Below are 11,080 nucleotides of genomic sequence, written 5' to 3' on the forward strand. Positions count from 1 at the left end.
ATATGTTAAAATGTGCAATTCTTCTATATATATTTCTACAATTATCATGCTGCACGAGAAAAATTAGATCAAAAAGGAAAAAAAAGAAAAAAGAAAACAAAATGAAAGCAAACTACAGCAAAAGGTGAAAATACTATTTTGTAAACCACACTCAGTTCCCATAGTCGTCTCTCTGGATGTAGATGGCTCTCTTCATCACAAGACCATTGGAACTGGCCTGAATCATCTCATTATTGAAAAGAGCCATGTCCATCAGAATTATCATATAATCTTGTTGTTGTCATGTACAATGATCTCACTTCACTCAGCATCAGTTCATGTCAGTTTCTCCAGGCCTCTCTGAAATCATCCTATTGATTGTTTCTTATAGAACAATAATATCCCATAACATTCCTATACCATAACTTGGAATAAATATTTTTAAAAGCTGTACTATGTTGTACAAATGTTATTATAAATATTAGCTCCTAGATAAGCAAGTTCTTCTTTTCCCTTATCATCTTTTGTTTCTGCTGTAATATTTAGAAAATATTATCTCATTTGAGCCTTACAACAACTCTGGGAGATAGGTACTATAATTGTCCCTTCTTTACAATTGTGGAAACTGTGTCACACAAATTAAGTGACTTGCCCAGGACCTGACAGTTGAGTTTGAATACCGGAGTCAGGTCTTTCCTACTCCATTTCCTGTGTTCTGTCCACTTGGTGGTGGTATTGATGGTGCTGGTCACTGTGGGGATGCTGCTGCTGGTATGAAGTCATTTTTGTTTCTTGGAAGGGCTTTGAATAAGCTGATGACTGGAGCAACGGATTTGCCATTAGAACACCTACCTTTGAATCTCAGCTCTCCTATGACCTCTAAGGAACTGTTAACTGTATGCCCAATGAGGCTAGGAAGAGCGAGGGCTTAGCAGAGGATGGACCTGGAGGGGACAATACTGGACAGCAGTGACCCAACGGGGCTTCTTCAGACAACCTATGAGATGAGATGAGAAGAGAAAGACCACAGAGTGAAGCCACGTGAACAGACTCGCTCTCTTGCCTCCAAAAGGACAGCCGGGTAGCATAAAAACCACTCTCAGGGAAGCAGTGATCACAGCAAAAAATGTAACCAGAGAGGTGGAAGATAATTAGGAACGTGACATTAATGCTGGGTCTGTGCCTGCCTGGCCTAACAGGTGGGGGGAGCATTACTTGAATGAGTTTCAGCTGGAGGTTTGAGTGGCCTGGAAGGCTCTCTCAGACTGTGAGAAAGGTAACAAGAATGTTTAAATGCATTAGCTGGCACCATGGGCGTGTGGCCCTTTTCCCTCTCCAGTGTAGGATATCACAGCTCCCAGCTAAACAAGTTCTTTCTCTCTCCCTGTCATCTTTTGTTTCTGTGGCTGTAAATTTGAAAGCCCGGTGGATATTGGATTTCTTTTCATCACACTGATAAGTCAGAGGAAACATCTGTGGTTTGGGACAAAATGTGTGAAAGATGAAGGGGAAAAAATCCAAGAAGTTTGCTGTGGCCTTTAAAAAAAAAAGGTTGCTTTTCCTTCCTAGACACCTATTTTATTAAAATAAAATTTATAGGTTGAAATGTTAACATGTACATCAAGGAGGCATAAGGTTGAAATCCAAGAACATGGGCAAAATTTTTTTTAAAGGGAGGGGTCAATTCCGAGAGCTCACACTTGCGGGCTAAATGTGGACACATTTATTTTAATTTACTGAACTCCCCCCCCCCCCACTCTCCATCATTGCTCAAGGAGCACCACCTGTGATACGAACATCAGATTTATTATCAGTTTCCAGAGACTTTCTTAACAGCCTCCTTCCCCCATCCCACCTTCCTTAACTCCCTCCTCTTAATAAATCAGGCGCTGAAAGCACTTAAGATGAGAACCTGGCTGAAGAGACATGTAAGTCGGGGGGATCAAAAGCTCAAGTCAGTTAGACTGGCCATTTGCCGTTCTGCCTAATCCCAAAGAGAGAGATGATCTGGGATGTAGTGTGTTACTTTTTCTCTCCTGGAAGAAGAGAAACAGGGAAAGACATTTCACCACTGCAGGGAGTGCTCAGGACCTGCTGAGATGGCCCAGCTGCAGCCACAGGCCAGAAAGAGCAAAGTCTGATGGGCAGGTACCAGCAGGAGGTGGACTGTGCCAGGTGGACAGGAGGCTGCTGGATTCAGAAGGAAGACACCCTGCTTTTTTTCTTTTTGGGTCACTAGAAAGAAGTAAAGCAATACAAAAAGGGACTATTTGTTGTTCAATGTGTTAGAAATCTTATCAAACCTCTGGGTCTTTTTTGGTCAATTAGAGCCCAGTGTGAAAAGAAACAATCCCAGTGACAAACTAGGTTTGTGAACTATGATTAACTTTTTAAGTTAAATTACATAGGCAGTATAAATATAGAAAATGGTTACTCATTGAGATGAATAGTTATATATCCAGCCTTCTATTGGTCTATTTACCAGCAAGAAGTAGATCACAGTTCAGAATTGAAAGAGAAGGGGAAAGGGTTGGAGATGTTTTCCAACACAAAACAAAGAAAACTTGATCATGATTGCAAAATATATTTCTCCATTGTCTTGGAGTCAGGAAGATCTGAGTTCAAATTTAGCTCTGACACTGGATACTTAGTAGCTGTGTGGCTCTGGGCAAGTCACTTAACCCTTGCCTTAAACGCTTAACCTTTTGCTTAGGGAAAAAAAAAAACATTTTCTAAATTCAATTCCATGTATATTTATTAAGTACTTATTGTACCAAGTGCTATTCTTGATTCTTGCAGACCAATGATATCAGCAAGGCAATGTTTTGACTTATGAATAAATTGGATTTAAGTGAGACAGGGCTGTGCAAAAGTCACTACCCTCACTCTCTCCTCCAGGACCAGTGACAAGATACAGATCAGGATGAATGGATATAGCCCTGGTATTATTGTTAGGAAAAAAATGTAAATCTGTCTTCAAGGAGATGGCATTCTATTGAGATGTAAAATGTATATTGGTTATAAATACATAGTGTGTGTGTGTGTGAAAGAGAGAGGGAGGGAGGAAGAAGGAGAGAGAGAGAGAGAGAGAGAGAGAGAGAGAGAGAGAGAGTGTGTGTGTGTGTGTGTCGGGGAGAAATAGTAATAGTAATTCAGATTTGGAGGGTACTGTCTCATATAAAAGATGCTACCTGATTCTGGGAGGAAGGAGAACATTCTAAATAAGTAGTCCTAGGGAAATAGGTTATTAAACTGGGGAGTTTCGATGTGTCTCAAAGTTATACATATACTTTAATCCAGAATCAAATGCCCAAAGCTTTTCCTGTGCTCTATTTTTTGCCAGAGAGAAGAATGACAAAAAGGTGTAATGATATTAGAGGTTTCTTTTTAAAAGCAACCTATAGGACATATGTAGGATCAATTCTAGCATTACGTCAGACAGATTTAGCCCTCTCATCTACACTTTCAATTAAATATTCATGTGGTATCTATTTAGTTTAGTTTTGCTTGGTCTTTTGTAATTATAATTCAGGCTCTCAATAATGACCCTACAACTCTGCAAGTTGCTTGAACTACCTTCTGGATGGAAACTGGTAAGCCCTGTAAGAGATACGTATTACTTTCTTATAAACTGAATACATGCTTTACTCAAGTATTCTGCTCCCTATGATAAGCTTATAGACAGTGCTGGAAAGGACCTTAGAGGTCCTTAAATCCAACTTGTCTATTTTAGAGATAAAGATCCTGGCCCCAGAGAGAAATGATTTATCCAAAGTCATATAGATTGGGCTATGAACCAAGGATCTCTGATTTCATAACCAGAGATCTAACTATTGCTTCTGATGGTTAATTATGGGTAGGTAGGAATTTGCTATAATAGCAATAGTTAATATTCATATGGCATTTTAAGACTTACAAAGTGTTATACTTATATAATAAAAATACTAGTTAGCATTTATATAGAACTTTATGGTTTGCAAAGCACTTTATAATATCTAATTTTATCTTCATAACAATCCTTGGAGATAGGTATTGTTATTATCCCCATTTTGTAGGTAAGAATTTTGAGATTGTTATCTTTGTACTTTATTCTCTAAAAGAACCAATGAGATGAAGATGCAGATGTCATGACTTGCAAGTGAAAAGTCACAGTCTTCCTCTCTCCTCTGGAGCCATTTGGAGCCAAGATTTCTGGAGATGGCCCTGGATGCAATGGGAAACCATGGCTTTTCTAAGTCAAGGTCTTTCCCCAATCTGTTTGTCTGAGGCAATGCCCATTCAGTGATTAAGGATAGGTAAGAAATGAGACAAAGAATGGCCCCTTTTACTTAGTTAAAAAAATTGAGTCTGGGAGGGGAAGGTCATCAGGGTTTCTGGCCAAAGCAGAAGCAGTTGCTAGTTATAGTCACTCTGAGTCATCAGAACCCAAATAATGATTGGAGAGGCTTGGTTGGGACCTACTGTTTGCTAAATATGAGAGAGGGAGAGGGGGAGGGGGAGGGGATATGTACAGATTAAATAAATTGCATAGGGTCATACAACTGTCTGAAAACAGATTTGGACCCAAGTCTTCCTGATTCCAGGTCCACTACTCTGTCCCCTTCAACATCAAGCACATGGTACTATGTGTGATTTTATTTGATCTACCTAACAGCCATGAGACATATGTGCTATTGTTATCTTACAGATGAAGAAACCAAGGCTTGGAGAACATTAAGTGCTTTGTACATATCATGTAGTCCAGGCGTCCTCAAACTACTGCCCGAGGGCCAGATGTGGCAGCTGAGGACATTTATCCTCCTCACCCGGGGCTATGAAGTTTCTTTATTTAAAGGCCCACAAAACAAAGTTTTTGTTTTTATTATAGTCCGGCCCTCCAATAGTCTGAGGGACACTTAACTGGCCCCCTATTTAAAAAGTTTGAGAGCCCCTGATAGTCAATAAGCATCAGAGGAAGGAATTGAACCCAAGATTTTCTTATGCCAAATCTTTTGCATTATTATTTTTTAGTTTGTTTCATTTTATTTTTAGTTTATGAATAAAGCAAATATTTCAATAACAGTAGAATAATAAAATTATTATTGCATATAAAACTGCAAATCTATTATGTGCAACTTGCTATTCTTTTAAAATATATAATAAATTTATTATGTAAATATCTTTTTTTTTTCTTTCCTCCCTTCTTCCCATGGCTACCATTAAACACAAACATATACAGATATGTGCATACATGTATATTATATGTAAAATCATCCTATATATCTTTCTCTAGCTGTAGATATTGTCTTCATATATCCTTTAAAAAAATATATTTTTTTAAAGAAGCAATTGAGATTGTGACCTGCCTAGGGTCACACAGCTAGGAAATGTCAAGTGCTTGAGGTCACATTTGAACTTGGGTCCTCCTGACCTCAAGGCTAGTGCTCTATCCACTGCACCACCTAGATGCCCTGAGAAATATTTTTATAATGAACTTAACAACAAAAACAAACATTTCAATGTGTATAGAACAGAAAAGGGGATTGCATAGGGATCTTCTTCCATATCTGTTAAATACAATTTAAAATATATATTTAGATTTAACAACATAATGATAGCAACAAAACTGTCATACTTTTTTGTGTCCCCTTTCAAAGTACTTTTTATCCGGTTTTTGATATTTTTTAAATGTACTATTGGCATTCATTTATTTTTTTTCTTTTCTTTTTCTTGTTAAACATTATTATCACTATTCACAAGCTTACCACTTCCATTCTCTCCATCCAGTCCTCCCTTACTTTTGTTCCTCTGTAAGCTGTCCCAATCACATATATACAGTCAAACCAAGCCAAAAATTAATAAATACAAATTCACAATTTAATTCGTGGCAATGTCTAATGTACTTTCTACAAAATTATATTGCCTCTCAGTAGTGAGGTTTCTAATATCTTAGAATTTACAGAAGAATAAAAGTCCTATTTTCATCAGCATCAACTGTCCCAGCCTCACTTCTTTTCTTTGGACACAATAGGCCCAGTTCTCCCTTACGCTCTTCTGTACCGTGGCTATGATATTATAACCACAAGGAAATGTAGAGAAGAACCAGAGCTCTTTTGTTCTGTTGCTTTGAGCAAGAATTCTTATCTTTTTTGTGTCATGGCCCCTTTTGGTAGACTAGTCAATAAATAAGCATTTATTAAGCACTTGTTATGTACCCAGCATACTGCTAAATCTGGTGAAACCTATGGACTTCTCAGGATGTTTTTAAATGTATAAAACAAAATACATAAGATTATAAAAGAAACCAAAGGTTAGTAAAAAATAAAGATGGAATATTATTTCTCATCTAAGTTCACAGAATCCAGATATTTATCCATAAACCTCTTGGGTGGTCTATGGACTCCAGGTTAAGAACTCTTAGCTTAGAAACTTTCTCATCAAAGGGCAACTGATATTATCAATAAATCTCTATGACCAGCTGTTTTATTTCTTGGATAGTGGAAGGCTTGAGTTGTGTGCTTTTCTGATGATGCATGCCATCAGAGGAAGAGTTAGACCACTCTGGCTCTCTGGGCCCCAGTGGAGTTCCCAGTGTAGCCAAAAAGCTCATGTTGCCAGCTGTCCTCCTGGCAGCCATGAAGACAGCATTATAATGAACAGACTGCTTGGAGGTCATGCTATAGCACCTGGTGGGGAGCCAGACCCTTTTCTGAGGTGGATTCCAGCATCCTGGGTAGGTCCATTTGGAAGAATGAGGGAAACTAATTAAACTGTTTATAGATACCATTCCTGAATAAGGATGGGAGATGGGAGAAATAGATCCAGACATGAATGAGATGTAAAAACAAGTAGCCATGGTAAAGCTAAATGTATATAAACTGCTTTGCTTTATTGTTATCTTTTGTCTTTATTCCAAAAAATTTCTGGGTCTGTCCTTCTCCACTCCCCATTCTATCCAGGAATGATATCTAGAAACAGTCTAATTGCTTTTCTCTTATTCTTCCAATGACCTAGAATGATTAGACAAATCCACAGCACCAGCAATGTATTATTGATTCTGTCTTTTCTCAGAACCTCCGACATTGACTATTTCCATCTTTGGTCATTTTTTGTGGAATTGCCAAAATGTTGAGTAATAGCCATTTCTTTGGAAAGATTTGTGAGATATTTATTTGTTTTTTAATAGATTTTTATTTTTCAAAATACATACAAAGATAATTTTCAACATTCAGCTTTGCAAAAGCTTGTGTTCCAAATTTTTCTCCCTCCTTCTCTCCCCTCCTTAGACAGTAAGCAATCCAATATAAGTTAAACAGGCGTTTTTTCTAAACATAGTTCCATATTTGTCATGCTGCACAAGAAAAATCATATCAAAAAGGAAAAAAGACCCCCAAGAAAGAAAGAAAAACACAGGCAAAAACACAATAACAAAAAGTGGCTTTGATCTACATTGATTCTCTATAGTTCTCATTCTGGACTTACATTACAAGTCTATTGGAATTGCCCTGAATCACCTCATTGTAGAAGAGAGCTGAATCCATTAGAGTTGATCATCACATAATCTTGTTGTTGCTGTGTACAATGTTCTCTTGGTTCTACTTCCTTCACTTAGCATTAGTTCATGTAATTCTTTCCAGACTTTTCTGAAGTCAGCCTGCTCATCATTTCTTATGTAACAATAATATTCCATTATATTCATACACCAAAACTTATTCAGTCATTCCTCGATTACTGTGCATCTGCTCAGTTTACAATTTCTTGCCATTACAAATAAGATTGCAACAAATATTTTTGCACATATGGGTTCTTTCCCCTTTTTTATGAGAGAGACGTTTTATTTGGAAGAAAATAACACTTATCTAAATACACAAGGTCTTCCAAAAGTCAAAGTGCAGAACATACTGAATATGTTCTTCCTATCAAGACAGCTGTCTGGATAGAGACAAGCTGCCCAGTTTCCACATAAAAATCCCTTAAAACGACAACAGACCAAATAGAATCTATAAATCAGAAAGAAATATTAAAATAAAACAAAAATGTTGAAAAATAGAAAAAAATGTAAATTACTTGATATAAAAAAAACTGAAGTGAAAAACAGTTTAAGGAGAGATAGTTTAAGAGTAATTAATTGAACTCCCTGAAAACTATGATTAAAACACACTACATTTCAAGAAATCATAAATGAAAACCTCCAAATGTATTAGACAAAATAAAGATAGAAGATTCATTAATCACTTTCTGAAAAAAGATCCAAAAGAAAAGTCCCAAGAACACCATAGCCAAAATCCAGAACTCCCAGGAAAAAAAATGCATCCAGAAAGAAACAGTTCAAGTATTAAGTACAGCCAAATTCATTCAAGAGCTGGAAGCTTCCACTAAAAACCAGAAGATATCTTGTAATATAAAATTCCAACAGACTAAAAATCTAGGCTTACAACCACAGAGCCACTTACCCTGCAAAGCCAAGTATAATGCCATGAGGAAAAATGGATCTTTAATAGAATAAAGAACTTTCAAGCATTTCTGATGCAAAGACCAGAGCAGAGTAGGAACTTTGAAATATAAAAGTGTAGAGAAATTTAAAATGGCAAATTTATTTGAGCAATTTGAAGGAGCTATATAATGATATGGTGCTAACATTTTAATGAGAAAAAAGACACAAGTATCTTTTTAGAATCTTGATGTATTCAATGAATATTGAGGGAAGTAGATTAAACAAGAAAGATCCCAGGAGTAGATTGATTCTGTTCTGAAGTTTTTAAGAGGAGAAATGGATGGTATAAAGAGAAATATAGTGGTGTAGAAAGATAACCATTTTTGTGGTATAGCAAGTACATTTATTTGCTGTTTTTCATAATTGGGTATATGAGAAGAAAATATAAATACTACAACACAACTGGGTCTATGGATTATTTTGTAGTATTAATCCCCTGATTTACATGATCTTTGTGGAGGGCAGACAATGATATATCAGCTGCATAGACTGGGCCAGAAACTGATCCTGCAATTTGATTTTCTTTTCCCAAGACAGGTCAGGACTTCTTTGAAATAGTTTAAATGCACGCACACACACACACACACACACACACACACACACACACACACACACACAGAGAGAGAGAGAGAGAGAGAGAGAGATAAGGAGGGAAGGAGGGAAGGATAGAGGGAGAGAAAAGAAGAAGGAGGAGAAGGAGGAAGAGAGAGAGGGGAAGAGGGGAAAGGGAAAGAGAGAGAGAGAGAAAGAGAGAGAGAGAGAGACAGACAGACAGACAGAGAGAGAGAAGAGAAGAGAAGAAAAGAAAGGGGGGAGGGAGAAAGGGAGGGAGGGAGGAAAGAGAAAGACACACAGAGGGATAGAGAGAGATAGAAACAGATTTTGCTGTTTAGAAATATTTAGAAATACACCCAACTCAATAAGTAAATAAGGAGAAATGGAAATGGTGTTGGAAAGTGGTGAGACGGGCTGTAAAAGGGAAGATAATAAGAGGGAGAGAAGAGTCATAAACAAAAAAAAAACTTGCTAATTCTTAAAAGGTCATGGGGATATAAGATGCAGAAATACATTTTTGAATGTATTTATTGGGTGAATTTGTGTTGTTTGACTATGCTTATTTGTTACATGGATTTCTTTTTCTCTCTCTGGGATTAGGTAGAGTGAGTGTGGTATTAGATGAGGCCCCCCCAAAAAGAACCATTGTAATTTTAAAAATGCATAGAAGAGAACAGAAGGAAGTTTATAAAGAAGCACAAACAGGACAGTTTTGAAAGCTACATGTAAGCTTTATCACATACTTTTAAAAAGAGCAAGCAGTGTGAAATGAATATTTTTGGATTCATATAGAATTCTCTTTTGTATTCTTTTATACTTATGTTCTTTTTTACCTTTATAATAAAAATAAAATGAAAACACTTATATAATTTAATTTCTTAGCTTTATAATCATGTCTTATAAATTCTATTTAAGAAGGATAATAGATAGGTATGCTCAAAATCCGTAGGTTGAGCTAGTTGCCTTGGTTCCATAGAGAATCTCAGAGGAGTTACCTAGAGAGTCTTCTTCCTCTCTGCAACAAAGAAAGAAACCAATTAATCTATCAACAATCATTTACAAAGTGTCTTCAATGTGCTAGGCACTTACCCCCCCTTTTTTTTTTTTAGCATATAGGGAAAATCAAATATTACATATAATAAACTTTGGATTCTTTTGGAAAATGACCTTGTAAGGATAAAGATATACTAGTTCGTATGAAGCAAAAGTATAGGTTTTAGTGAAAAATAAATGGAAGCATTAATTCTGGGCAATTGGGTTTAGTGTGATTAAAGAGTTCGTTTGAATGTGTTTTGAAAATTGTAAAATGTTATATGCATGTAAAGTACTGATATCAATCTGACTTTTCAGGCTAATTACACATTATTTCCCATCAAAGACCACAATTTCAGCCAAACAGACCTAATTGTTGCTTCTCGTATATAATGTTCCATCTCACATCTTTGTTTTTACACGTAGTATTCCCATGCTTACAATGTTTTCCTTCCTTATTTCTACCTTTTGGAGCCTTTGGCTCATGTATACCTCCTTTCAAAGTCCTTGCCTTATTTTTTGGTGGTTCAACCTCCCTGAGACCTATCTCCCTTATACACACTAATTTTTAAAATTAGTGTGAACATGTTCATTACCCACTTTTCTATTTCACAGTAAATTGTAAACTCTTTTAGAGTAGGGACTATTGTGCTTTTGAATTTGTGTCCCTAAAACTTAGCATTATGCTTGGCACATAATAGATGCTCAGTAAATACTTGCAGATTAATTTTTTTTTTTTGCTTTTGATGGTTGTGAGGTAAAAGTTATTTTTATTTACATTTCTTTCATTATTAACAATTTGGAATGGTTTGATGGTCTTACTGTTACTTTGCACTTTGTTTTTTTGGAAATGTTATTCTTTTCCATTGTTTAAAGGATTATATTTCTGATTCATGAATGAGAGCAGCATGGTGTGCTGAAAAAAAAAAAAAAGCTGATGTTTAACTCAAGAAAAGCTGAGTTTAAGTCCCATTTCTGACATATCTTTGTTCTGTGACCTTGGGGAAACTCCCTGAACTTCTCAATGTCCCTGGAAAACCT

The sequence above is a fragment of the Sarcophilus harrisii genome, chromosome 2 (genome assembly GCF_902635505.1).
Source record: "Sarcophilus harrisii chromosome 2, mSarHar1.11, whole genome shotgun sequence".
NCBI classification, from domain to species: domain Eukaryota; kingdom Metazoa; phylum Chordata; class Mammalia; order Dasyuromorphia; family Dasyuridae; genus Sarcophilus; species Sarcophilus harrisii.